The following is a 12,743-nucleotide window of genomic DNA, read 5'->3' as shown; positions in this document are numbered from 1 at the left end:
ACACAGAAGGAGAGCTACTCACACAAAGAGAAATCACCTACCATGTTTTAAAGAAAAGCCAAACCAAATTCTTTCCTATTATCACCTGCAGTTTTAAATCAGCTTGGTTTATGGTCAACCCCACCCTTGAAATACATTTTGATTTTGTGTAAGAAATACACAGCAGCTCAGGGACCGTGTTCAGAAACAGCACAGCTCTTATCAAAGAACATTTTGTCCAAAGTAATACTCTTAAGACTGGTGGCTGCCCAGTTGTAAAGCTCCCTCCAGACAGAAGGAAAGGCAGCTTTTGTTTTAAAAAATGGTCTATAGCATTCAAAAAAACCAAACTGTTTCACATGAAGATTAGAAGAGCATTTAAATTAAAGTCTCTATATAAATAGTATGAAGTTCAGACAGTCGGTGTCTAATGGTGTTGATAGTCCTTCATTTTAATAACTATAAACAGCAAAACCATGCTGTCATTGCAGCAGCATTGCTAAATGAATCATGTAGTTAATTCCTAGCAAGTACAGAAATATTTTCAGGTACAGAAGGCAGAAGAAGTTTAATGACCAGTACATAACACAGCACCAGAAATGGCTACATTTGCTCTTAGTCAGGCATTGATTACAGAACAAAACTGAGAGTAGTACAAACGGCCCAAATTAAGACAGTTTGGTAACATTCACACTGCTATGTAAAATAGAACTGCCTGGGCAGGTTCACTCTTTTTTCCATACATCTTCTCCAGCTCTAGCCCATGTCCCATTGGCCCTGAGACATTTTGCTATGTTTGCATAGCCCTCAGAAATCTTGGTGTGTTTTCCTCTGCCAGATTTTGGGAAAAAAAACACGGAGATCACCCTGCACATGGAGATGCTTTTAGTCTGACTGACAGCATGTGTGTGTGACCTCAGAGGGGAATCAGGAAGCAAAAGTACTCATGTGTGAGAGAGAAGTGGAACTCCACGTAGCCGTGTCACGTTTCTCCCCAAGGCAGAGTGCCAGACAGCTCAGTCGGAGCAGCACACACAGATCCATGAGTCTGGAAGCTGAACGCACACAATGAGCAGTGTCTCGGCAAAAAATGTGTGACTGGCACACTTTTGTTTCAGCACAGTGAGGGAATGTACAAAGCACACATTTATACATGTGTGTGTGAGCCACGGACATCTCTCAGAAGCAGGACACTGATGTGCAGAGAGGGCAAGACTGTCGAGCTTTTAGAGCCTGAGTCAGGAGCTGGATCCCCTTCACATGGATGGAGCTGCAGTGGTCTACACACACTAAAGACATGGCTCTCAGAATAAAACATTCCTTTTACAAATCTGAAGCATAAGCTTAAGTCATCTTCTGAAAAGGAGACTTTTTCCTAAATGTAAGAAAACATGAGGCAGATAATTACCCAGTGTTGACCACCAGGCCCATTCCCTGTAACTCATGCACTTGGAGGTGCTGTGGCTGTCCTGCCAGGGTAGGCACCATAGAATCACCATCCCCATTAGATGGGATGTACCCACACCAAAGGCTTGCCTATTCCACATCAGGAGAAGTCTAGCTGTGTTTGCCTCAGCTTTGAGCCTGCATCCTGGAAGCAGCCAGTCTGTGGAAGATAGTTTACCCCAGAGGGGGACCACATTGCTTTGGCTTCACCTCCTGTGGGCAGTGCACACACTGCTGAGCAAATAGGCAGAGGAAAGCCAGACCTGAGTACTACTGCACTTTCAGGTTGTGGGATGCACAGGCCCTTAGCGTCAGTACGATGTTAATGTTACAACTTTAGCCTGCCAGGCCTCACTATGGGATGTACAGCTGCTTCCCACCCAAAAAAGCTTTTGCAACCTGGCCCAGTTATCCTTGCATTGGTCTGCAATCTCTAACTGCAGCTTGCCCATACCCTAGAGTGTTTGGTTAGTAAGAACAAGCACTGACAAAGGTTAATAGTTTTCTCCATATGATGATGATTAAGTAAGTTTCTTAATAAGTCTCTGATTAAAGTAAGTTAAGCCAATTTTTTTCTCTTTAATCTTTAAGATAGGTAAATCACACCCTCCCACTCTGATCCTTCAAAGATTCTCAAGAGCTGATTCCAGGTCAGTGGAGCTCAGGGACTCTTCTCCTCCTCCTGCAGAGATGTCTTAGCCCCAGCGCTTGATAGGACTCCCACGCACAGACAGATGCTCTGCCAGCACCTATGCCCAGAGGTTACCCTTTTCTAAAGCCTTGCACGTGCAAAATGAGACTACAAGTTATAATTTAAAAATTAAACTGCTCCGAGGCAAGCTGAGATGGCTCTTTCTTTCCCAGTTAATAAAAACGATATGCACAGTACAGAGGAAAACAAGGATGGAGTTAAACTGTGCTCGCTAGATGTGTTCTGTGAAAACCGCCGGCCTTTCCCCAGCGCTCAAACACGTCTCCAAACACAGAGATGAAAGGACCAGGGTTCCAGCGAGTCGCGGTGAAACGCCTTGGGGACGCGTGGGGCTGCAGACTTCGCCACTGCCTTTGTCCCTCGCCGCTTGGGAGCAGGCACAGGCTGCTGCTTCCCCCCACTGCCTCTGCTCCCTGTGGTCTCCTCGGGTGCTGCTCCGAGGGACCACGGTCCGGTGTGGGGATTTCCCTCCCGCGCTGGCAGGGAAAGGCTCTGGCAGGCGGGCGTTCCCTGCCGAGTCTGCAGCCTGCGGAAGGGAGCCCGTGTGACAGGACTGCCCTTAGGGCGTCTCTCTGCTCCCCTGGAAGCTGCTCCGCCTCTGCCGCACGCAGGGTCCGCGCCCTCTTTAACTGCTTAGGAGGTTCCCCATCTTGTGGAGGAAACAGCTAAATCGAAAGCTAAATCGAAACTCACCGCGTTAAAAGAAATGATGAAAAAGCCAGAATGAGGCAAGAAAAAAATAACTCATTCTTTGGCGCTGGTTCCACTGGGGCTCGAACCCAGGACCTTCTGCGTGTAAAGCAGACGTGATAACCACTACACTATGGAACCGCCACGTACGTTAACTGTCACAGCACAGCCCCTATCCACGACATCTGAGCACACCTCCTTCTCTGGCTGATGACGCAAGTCTGGTATTTTCTCTTTAATTGCTGGTTGATTCAAAACAAATGTAGTGGTTAAAAATTACCCTAATGCGTTTTCTGCCCTTCTGATAGATACAGAGGGGCAGTGACGCGGGTGAATCAGCTCCCGGTAAGGCTCCAATGCCGCTGAGTGTTGGGGCCAGCGGCGGGCCCCGTTGTGCCCGGCCGCACACGGCGCTCAGGAGCAGGTAACGACCCGGGGCCGTGCGGGCCACGCTGCAGACAGCGCTCCCTTCCCCGGCATGTATTCGGCACACGCATATCGAACGTGTTCGCTAAATCTTTGCCTTCAGTATGTGCTCCCAACGCCAGTGCCACTAGCCCCGCTTCGGGAAGGGCTGGCAGCCTTCCTGCGCATCCCGCTGCTCCTGGCATTTGCTCAGCTGCTCTACTCGCCCCGAGTTGGGCTTCATTGTTACGTCAGGTTGGCCCAAGTGCGGGAAGGGCGGCCTGAGCTCCGGGAGAGCTGCAGCAACACCACGGCTGCTCCGGGGGAGCCCGGCTGCGGGGATTCCCTCCAAACCGGCCATGGGAAGCGCCTCGCTGCCTACTGTGGGGCGCTCCAGCTCTCTTCTCAGCGGGACAGGGACGTGTAGCTGATTTCCTCGGCATATGGGGCTGTTTAAAACACAAAAGGCAGCGAGAGGCAGGAGCGCCCGGCTCTTTCCAATCCCCCGGAGAGGACGGAGGGTTTTCCCCTCGTGTGTGGCCGCCCGGGGGCGGCTCCCGCCGCGGCCCGCGCCGCCAGCAGGGGGCGCCCCGCGCTCGCCCACCGCCCCAGGCCCCGCTCGGGCCCGGGGCCTGTGCCGGAAACGCCGCCGTGAGGGGGTGTTTGGGTATCCATCCATCTGTCTATCCATCCATCCGTCCGTCCATCCATGGACCTCCTTGTCACCCCTTACACCCCACAATAATCTCCGTCTTCCCTCTGTTATGTTTTACCCGCTGTTTTGCACTACATGCACTACCTCGGTCCTCACCACACTGCGCCTTGCCTCGCATCTCAAAGGGAGTGGCTTGTAGGAGCACAAATTAAGGCACCTGTACTATGTTTACAGGTCAAAAGTTACAAATAGAAATTATTATTTGGAATATAAAAGGTAAATTTGGGAGTTTTCGGAAGTGTGGTGCTTGTAAGCAAAACAGGTATTGTTTGTGGCTGTTGATATGACTTTTGAAATTAATTATGTTTTGCTGAAGCAGCAGATTTATTTACTCTAGCAAAGTAGAAAATGTTTCATTAGAAGCAGTTTAATGAGCATTAGATGAAAATAGAGATGAAGACAATTATTTCCATAGACTTGATGACCCCTTACCCTGTATGTGGTTGCATTTATTAGTTGGTAGATTCCATTCTTTAAAAAACAATTAAAAATATTTTTTAAATCCTTTTACATACTGATCATTAGTGTGGGAGTCAAATCTGTCTACTCTCCTGACCTGGAGAACCTGATTTAAAGGCTTTGCCCCTTTGGCAAAGAGACAGCCTGATAGACTTGAGGGCATCAGGATGTAGGGTTTGCACTGTGTGTGGAGCTTCTGGTTCACCAGACCAACAAAATGCACATCAAGCTTTTGTTAGGCAATTCTTATGCCCATTTCTTTTTCCTCATGCTGCTTTACTAAGATCTGTCAAACCCTGATGCTGTAGATAGATGGCTATCATTTCTATAAGCTCTAAGTGGAGGTTGAAGCTAACGTCAGGGAGGTAGAGTTGTGCAAATTGGGTCATTAGTCATTGCTTCCCAGAATAATCTGCATTCGTCTGATAATTTGGGAAACTTTCTTTAAAAAGAAAAAAATTGTTCCCATTTTTTGCAGAGGGTATCCTGATGTTTTCATAGTGTTCTGGTCTAGTTTCTCGGTCTTCAGGAGCTTTGAGGCCCTACCACTGCCTTTCTTTCCCATTTCTGATTTGGTGTGCTTTTTGCCAAGGATGCTAGTTTTGATGTTTTTTATTCACCTTCTCACCCAGAACTGTCAGTGGGGGAACATTTCTTTTTGTGTTCACACAAATTAACCTACTTTTTCTAATGTGTGAGCACAGATTTCTGTCATCTCACTGACTGAGTCAGACTTTAAATTTGTTCTGGACATTAATTTCTCCATTTTTTTAATTAGGTTTTTTTCCTTTCTGTCTCCAGGCATCCAGGTTTCTCAGTCAGAAATTCTTCCCTGGCTAGTACTTTAAAATACTTCGCTGGGTCACATAAAAATACTTCTTTAAGCTTGCTAGGGCAAGAGGAGGGAAACCATGGTCAGAGCTTAAAAGGAGCACGCTCCCTTCAACTGTGATTATCTTCATCCTTTTTGAGAAATATCGGTTACATCACTTTGTAGTGGGTGCTTCTGAGATATAAGCCTGAAGCAGAATTTGAATAATGTATGTGGAATGCCTGCATGAAGACTTGCTCAGGAGGTTAATGTTTCTAAAGTATTTGGAAAACAGAATAGGTGCAATTACATCAAGAAGGGCTGCTTTTAGAGGGATGCCCTGATTTCTACACTAGCACCATGACTGGGTTTTTTCTTGCCATGCTAGACTGCTCAATCATACATTGTCAGAGTTTTTGGCCTACTTACTGTTGCAGCTGCTGATGCTAGAAGTCTACTCACCATATTAAGTGTGTGTGTGACACATGACTGCTGAACAAAAAAGCAGTCGTATGTGTGACCTTGTTGATGGGACTGGTATGTTCTCTTTGCCCTTTGTAGAAAGGAAAATGGTGTTGTCTCCTTGGACTTGAACTGGAAAGGTTAATTTGGAAAGGACATTTGTGTTTCCTCAAGTTGCATGTTATTGTGATCCCCACAAGTAACTGGAGAGGTGGCTCAGTCCAGCAACACTGACTCTTTATCAGGTTGCTTGGTCATGTCAGATCACTGAGACAGAGGACAAAGAAGAGAAACAAAAGAAAACATGTCCTAAAGAACCTAACTGCTAAGGTTATCCCTCTCCCACTGATCTTGGATGAAATGTTTCTGATGGATTTATTGGCAATTGGAGCAAACCTCTCATTATGCAGAGAACTTGGTAAATGCCAATAGAGATGAACTTATCAGGTACAGTAAATGTTTATAAATAATGTGTATCCCAAGAGTACAGTGGAGAGAGGTTGTGATGTATTTTTGCTTGCATGCATTTTGGCAGAGCAGCGTGATCATACATAAAAGATTAGCTTCTGTAACTCAGATCAGGGAAAGTGCATCCTGCCAGAAAAAACAAACATCAAAACTGTTCTGGGTCATGCAGAATTATTGTGCTTGGTATGCTTTCCATTTACTGTCTCGTCTCACAGGAGAGGAACAGCTTTGAAAGTGGAAGCTTGTGTCTGGGACTCCAGAACCTCAGAGGACTAGCTCAGTCAATCCAATGCCTTCTGCTTTGCTGGTTTGACATTTTAAATATCTTTTGCACCTTAATAAAAGTCTGTTTCAAAAGGGGATTTGATCACTCTGTCCTTCAGAGTGGTGGTTTATGCCTTTAGAATTGTCACCACACTGATGACAAAAAATTTCTGAAAAAAGCATGTTATGGTATTATTAGACCTTTGGGGAGGGGCAGAAGGATGATTATATTACTTTGCCTGTATTCTCAGAAGTCTTTTGTTTCTATCCAGTCCTGATGGGGCTCCATCACCTGAAGAGGCTTCAGAGCAAGGGCACAGGGGTCTTCATCTTATGCCCATGCACATGGAGCTTTCTCCCACCACAGCATGCTTTATAACCTGTGGTCCTCTTTGAACCCACAGGCCCCACCCTGACCCCACAGAAATGGCTGCTGTGCTCTGTTCCATCACTACACAGCAGCAAACAACCCCTCCCTGGCTTTTGGAGTGGGGCAATGGTGTCCTGATGAACATAAATGCTGATGAGGACTGAGCCCAAGACTAGTGGTGATACTACACTATCATGCTTCTACAGACATCTCCTAGTTTTGAGTGGTTTGGCAGGATATCGAAATCCCAGTGTCCCCATGCTGTCCATGCACTGCCAGTGGAGCAGATTCCTCAGGGGCTGTTGTGTGAGCAGTGGGCAGGAACAAATCACCATGATGGCTCTGCCCTTCCCTAAGGATCCTGTGCAATTACTGGGAGTCAGGGGTCAGCGTGGCCAGGATCTGGGTCAGAGATGTGGGACATGCTGCCAGGGGTCAGGGTTGGATTTCAAATCGTGGCTTTCTGACCAGAGCAAGGCTGCGGTGTTCTTGGCTTCTCCAATGCCTTCCCAGCCGTCACACAAGGAGAAGATGAGCCAAAACATGGACTGAGTCCACAGAATTCCAGTCACACGTTTATGGTGAGAACATGTGCATGCATGAAGAAATGAACTGAAGGCATTAGCACAGTGGTTCCCTGTGGTATTCACATATTTTTTGAACAGCAAGAGACACAAGATCTGAGTGCTTCATACTTGTGCATTTTCTGGGTATGACTGAGTGATTTGGAGAACACATATATATCACTTGCATGCAGGTGCAATGCCTTGTGGTAAATTCAGTATTGCTTCCCTTAAGGGCTTTCATAACCATGCCAGTCACATCAGATAGCTAAATAACCTGGATAGCCTTATGTTTTTTTCCAGTGTGCTAGATCTGCTAAAATGCAAATCATTGCCTCAACACAGCAGAAAGGCCGAAAGAGATCATGTGACTTCAGATGCGAGGCAGATAACTTCAGCCCATCCCTTTCTCTGCCTGAGATTCAGGAGGCATGGTGACAAAACAGCTTTTCAACACGGAAACAGCACAGCTGGAGGGCTGCAGCCATGAGCTTTCACATCGGGTTGGACAATGAAAACAACATTTTCCCCTGACTGTTTCTGAAGAGCAGCATTCAAGAAATTTCCTCTCGGAAAGCTGTGTAAGTAGGTGGAGAGCAAATGCATTGCAGCTCCTGAGCTCCAGAGCCCCAGAGAGAATTGGAGCACCTGTTCTGCAGATCTGCATTCCTCAGGGGTTGCTTTCTTTTAAAAAAAGAATCTCCTAAAGGTAGTCTTGTGCAAAAAATCTCGTTATTGCTGAAGCAGAAAGAAAAAAAGGTAATATCTTTGGGAGGGGTATATAGAGATATATATTTAGCTTACTTTTAAAGAGCAATTTGACAAAATGAAAGTTGTATGTGGCATTATCTATGATTTTACCATAAGAAAAATCACTGTGCTTCAAACTATAGTTTGACCTGGACCGAATCAGTTATCCAGAACTTCTGAGTACAGATGAAATAGAATAGCTTTGAGACTACTGTATTTAATGTAATTTTTGTTTTAAGAAAAATAATTTTTGTTCTATTTTGAACCTTATTCTGATGCTTAATTTAAATTTTATGAAAACCATGCTGAAGCACGCATTTAATTTTTAAACTTGCTCAAATTTCAACACATGTTTATTCCGAAGATTTGCTTTTTCAGGATGTCATTAGGACCCTGCTCATCAAGTGCAGGACAGTATGTGATCCAACTCATCAACTGCAGAACAGTATGTGATCCAGCTTTTTGCTTAAAGGGTGTTAACTTTTATGCTCCAGTTGGGTTCAGTTTACTAGAACCAAATTTGCTTCAGTATTTTCAGTTTTCCCCTTGTTGCCTAAAGCAATCTCCCCCTAGAGGTGTTTAACTTTTCTGGAAAGTGATATGATGGGTTTGCTTATTCTTCAAGGTGAAGAAGAATGTGTACCCCATTTGCTATTCCTCCTCTTTTTAAAATAAAATCTGTCTAAAGTCTTACTGTACAAGAAAAAATGAGGCTGCTTGCTTTGTTTATTTTCTGTTCCCCCAAAAAAACAAAAACAAAAACCAAAAGTAAATGTACCCTTTATTGATTATAAGTAACATGAACTGGTATTCTCCTACCATTTTTTTTACAGATTCTCTTTGGGTTTGCATGCAGTTCCTGAGCTCAGGGATCGCTTGAATTATCTACATGTTCACACCTTTGCTACTCTTGCTTTTATTTCTTTTTGCAGTGCATTTTTTGGCTCAGGAATATGAGTCCACCTTAAAACTTCATCCTATTCTTCATCCTGTTCTCTTCCAGGCTTTGCTGGCTTTCTGGTAACTTACAGCATTGGCCAGTGCTCAAGCCACCACATGCATCCCATTCCCTATTGATTCCTGGCCCCAGCACTGAGGTCTGTCAACACGACCACTTACAGCAATCATTCCATCAGCTCTATATTGAGCTTAGCCTTGCTTCTCTGAGCAGGCAGAGGAAATTATCTGTTAACAAAAAGCCTTTCTCAGTTCTGTCTTTCACCTCTTTATAATCACTGAAAATCACTTATCAGAAACGTTAGATTGTTCCATGGATGTAAAACGATGGAGACCTAATCAGGTATTGATTTGTTTCTTTGATGTTCTCATATCAACCCCTTGGCAGATCAAATTAGATGTTGGTCTCAAAATTACAGCTGTGCCATAGCCAGGTTCCATATCACTCTGCTAGTTGACTGTGACTGCTTCATCCTACTTTCTGCAGGGTGGATCTTTTAGCTAATGAGATCTGCAAGTCATCTCCAGATTCTCATCTTTGACAATCCCAACATGACAGTTTTGGAGACCTGTTCTTCTGCAGGTTCTGACCTGAGTGTTGTGATTTAATGTCTGGATTCTCTTCTCTAAGGTATTTTAGTCTTTGCAGCTTCATTCCCTCAGCAATGAACAGAAGCAAATCCATCACAAAAGCATATTATGTCATTTCTTCATTCTCTGCACTCCTAGTTTCCAAAGGAAAACAATTCTAAAGGAAATCTGTGAGTCACAGTAAAATAAAAAACTTATACAAGATAGCATCAATGGAAAGCCTCTGTCATTAGAAACATCCATCCATCCATCTGATCTTTATGCAGAAAAACTTTCTCTATCTTATCACCTCTCCATGTACATGTACCTCCTAAGACATGTTATGGGACGAGATCATAGCTACCTGTTCCAAAATATGATTGAGAAAAGGGGTGAGTAGTGAAACGAGGCATATTGCTGGAGAGAACTGTTGAAACAACTTCAAGGGCAAGTAGCATAATTATGGAAGCCCCATCCCAACAGAAATAAAAGGAGGAGCCTTTCATTTTATTTATCAAAAGTAAGAAGCAAATGAAAAGACAGAGGAGAAAGAACTTAAATTCTAGTGGCTCTTATTCATATGGCTCCCATATCCTCAGGTTTAACCTAGTTTACACTTGTCTGCCAGTAGCACAGCTCAAATAATTTTAAAAGATAAGGTGTGCTTTAAAGGATGGCTCTCTGCCCAAAGACCCCGCCGTCTGATTCCATTGAAAGTCAGGGATAAATCTTTATAGGATTTCCATTTTCCTTGAGGCTGAGGCAGCCTGGTCTTTATGTGACTGACAAACTGGAGGCATGATTGAGTTGGGGCAGCACCTCTTACATCCAGACCAAATGATGCTGAGCCATATTCTCTGTAAAATCAGGCTCTCAACAGCTCGGGTTCTCAACCCCAGATTTTGGAGCATCCGTTGTGTGTAACCCTCAGCGACTCCTGTCCAGGAAAGAGCAGCATGTGCCTCTCTGCCTTAGCTTTGTGCATGTCCATTGGCATGATTGCAAAGACATTTTATTTTGCTTCAGTGGATGGGTTGTGCTTTTAGTGCCTATCACAAAACTGGCTTTTTTGCTAAACTGACAGAACTCTAGAAATTTTTTGAATTATGTCCAAAAGTGGGGCAGATTACTGACTTGTAGAAATTGAATGCCTGCTTTTCAGTCAACATGACAGATTCTCTCTTAAAGGTAAATCAGTGGCATAATATCCAGAATATTAACACAGCGTTATATTTCAAATTCTCCTCCAGCTACCTTGTGTCTCTAGCAATATCTTGGTAAAAAGCTCAGCTTTCCATTTTATCAGCCAACATTTGGAGGGAATTTTGTAATGACAAATGATTCTTCACCAGACACTGCTACACTGTGTGTAGTCAGTAGCTCACGGAAAGTACTCTCCTGGCCTGAAGTCTGGGCATGCAGGTTGGCAGTGAAGATGGCTCTATAGCCACTTGAGAACTTGTCATGAAAAGGCAGTTGAATATTCACCCTATTTTAGAATGCCGATATTTGGGACTGAAGGTGGTGATTATTTCCCTGGACTAGCCCTTTGATGGCCAGATTTGGCCTTTTTAGGAGGTTTAATGATAGGATAGATCTGGGCAAGTTTTCCTCCACGCTCTGAGTGTATGTTTGTTTGAGTCTTCATTTGCTGCTGTCACAATAAAATTTCTGTCCCTATGCCTCTTATCTTTTAATTTCTTTGCTCAAGGAAGTTCTAGAAGTCCATGAGTTTAGATGCATGTGGAGGAGAGTAGTGATGACTAGGAGGAAAGCTGAAGTAATTGAAAGCAGGTTATAATCACAATTCAGCCCCCCATTTCTTGGGTCAGCCCATTGCTTGCTGTGGTTGGGAGGGAGTCCTGAGAGGTGTGATGGTTCTGTTTAGGGCTCCCATTGCCCCTTGCTGGGCACAGGCTGACCTGCCCTTTAATCAAGAGTCTAAGAACTTAGATTGTAAGGTCTATTTTGCCCTTTCTGCCAGTCTTGAGATCACAATTCAAGTCATGGCTGGCTTGTTTGAGATGGAGTAATGAAGGCTTGAGATTCTCCTAAGAGGGTAAGTGAGGAGATGGTAACCAGGAGAGCAAGAATTTTTCAGAGAGAAGACAAATTTGAGCTATTAGCAATATCAATGCTGTATTTGATGCTGTCAAAGCCATTGATGGGCTCAAAATCAATATAAGAACTTTTTTAGTTCATGATAGCTTCTTCAGAGGGAAGTAAAGCAGTCCATTGTGTGGGAAAAAACCTTAAAATCCTTATTTCCTGAGTTAATTACTGATTCATAAGGAGTCAGACCCAGCCCAAGTGTAGGATACCTTTGTTTTGTGGGACCCTGAATAAAAGCCCCAGAACTACAAAGAGTTGTGTTATATTAGCATGACAGGGCAGGATATCATATATAATAATAAATGTTGAAATCTGCACATACAGACACACAAATATAAGTGTTTTCTAATTATTGAAATTGAAAATCACCTAGTTATGCATTTATGTTTTTTTTTTTCTTTTGTATCCTTCTTTTATTTTGATTTCTGCTAGTAAATCCAAAGGAAAATAGTAGCTAAGCATTCATTTTACGCTGATGAATTTCTTCTTTGTTTTAAAACTCAAGTTAAAAGAAAAGGAATATAAATGAAACAAAACAACAGATAAAATAATTTTGATTTCAGATGTATCCCTGGAGACGGAGAGAGAGGGGTCAGTGTGATCATATAAGAAATCTTTATCTAAAACAAAGTTCAGTATCTAAGAGCATCAGTGAATATCTTGTTGCTTAGAAATTGATCCATTTTGTATCTCAGAGGAATTGTATTCATTTGAATTTGTTGATTAGAGGGTGTATTGCATTAGCAAGGGATACTATTTAGTGAAGAACTGAGCAAGTGCCAGGAGAAAAACCCAAAAGACTTCACTTCAAAATGTATTTTGTTCATCTATTTAATGAAACAAAATATTTTCCTTGGATTGTTTTCAGTAGAAATGCAACAGAAAATGGATATTTTATTTAAATGAAATCTGATAATGAAGTGATTTGCTATGGTACTGTCTGTCCTGGTAAATTTGGTAGTGGTAACACTGAGCAATAAAATGATAAATGGCGTGGTAAGGCAACTTTT

The 12,743-nt window shown here is 43.5% G+C and overlaps 1 protein-coding gene and 1 non-coding gene across 3 annotated transcripts in view; one reads left to right on the top strand and one right to left on the bottom strand.

Annotated features, from left to right (window-relative positions):
• Positions 1 to 2,895: 2,895 nt before the first annotated feature.
• TRNAV-UAC (transfer RNA valine (anticodon UAC)) lies at positions 2,896 to 2,968 on the bottom strand. Its single transcript has one exon. It is a non-coding gene; the product is annotated as a tRNA-Val (tRNA).
• A 4,743-nt stretch (positions 2,969 to 7,711) lies between these two features.
• The window catches only part of PPEF1 (protein phosphatase with EF-hand domain 1), a 34,720-nt gene continuing 29,688 nt past the window's right edge, over positions 7,712 to 12,743 (top strand). For both annotated transcript variants that reach the window (XM_036385509.1, XM_036385501.1), the window contains exon 1: positions 7,712 to 7,925. The gene's annotated coding sequence lies outside the window, so the exon portion shown is untranslated. The remainder of the gene's footprint in view (positions 7,926 to 12,743) is intronic.

Source organism: Molothrus ater, chromosome 2, assembly GCF_012460135.2.
Source record: "Molothrus ater isolate BHLD 08-10-18 breed brown headed cowbird chromosome 2, BPBGC_Mater_1.1, whole genome shotgun sequence".
NCBI lineage: Eukaryota > Metazoa > Chordata > Aves > Passeriformes > Icteridae > Molothrus > Molothrus ater.
This window is presented reverse-complemented; position numbering and strand designations above follow the sequence as displayed.